The sequence below is a fragment of the Chiloscyllium punctatum genome, chromosome 52, assembly GCF_047496795.1.
Source record: "Chiloscyllium punctatum isolate Juve2018m chromosome 52, sChiPun1.3, whole genome shotgun sequence".
Taxonomy (NCBI): Eukaryota; Metazoa; Chordata; class Chondrichthyes; order Orectolobiformes; family Hemiscylliidae; genus Chiloscyllium; species Chiloscyllium punctatum.
The window spans coordinates 21,844,598-21,845,164 of NC_092790.1; positions in this window are offsets into that span (position 1 = coordinate 21,844,598).

The window sequence follows — 567 nt, forward strand, 5'->3', positions numbered from 1 at the left end:
TTTTCACACTTGGCTCCACCATCACGGACAGTCTCATCCTAGACTCTGAGGTCAACAGACAGATCAGTCGGGCAGCGTTAACATTCATCAGCCTGACAAACAGAATCTGGGAGAACTAAAAGCTGACTAGGCACACCAAGAATGCAATTCAAAGGGCCAGTGGCCTCAGCACACTGCGTCAGGACAGCGAGACCTGGGAGCCTCTGCTTCATTCCAGAGCACCGTCCCAATGCCTTTCCCTTTGCAGCCTGAGAGAGATCCTGGACATAAATTGGACTGACCGAATCACCATCCTGGCACACGCCGAAATACCCCGCCTCTTTATCCTGCTCCAACAACGTCGTCTCCCTTGGCCGAGCCACGTACACTGCGTGTGAGACAGGAAGAGCCCGAACGACCTGCTGGACGGGGAACTGGCCTCCACCAAGGGAGCACAAGGGCAGCCCCATCTTCGGATCATAAATGGCTGCAAGAGAGACATGAAATCACTGAACATCAACGTGGAGAGGAGGGAGGACACTGTCAGTGATCACTCTGGCAGGAGGCTGGATTTAGCAGAGATCTGGA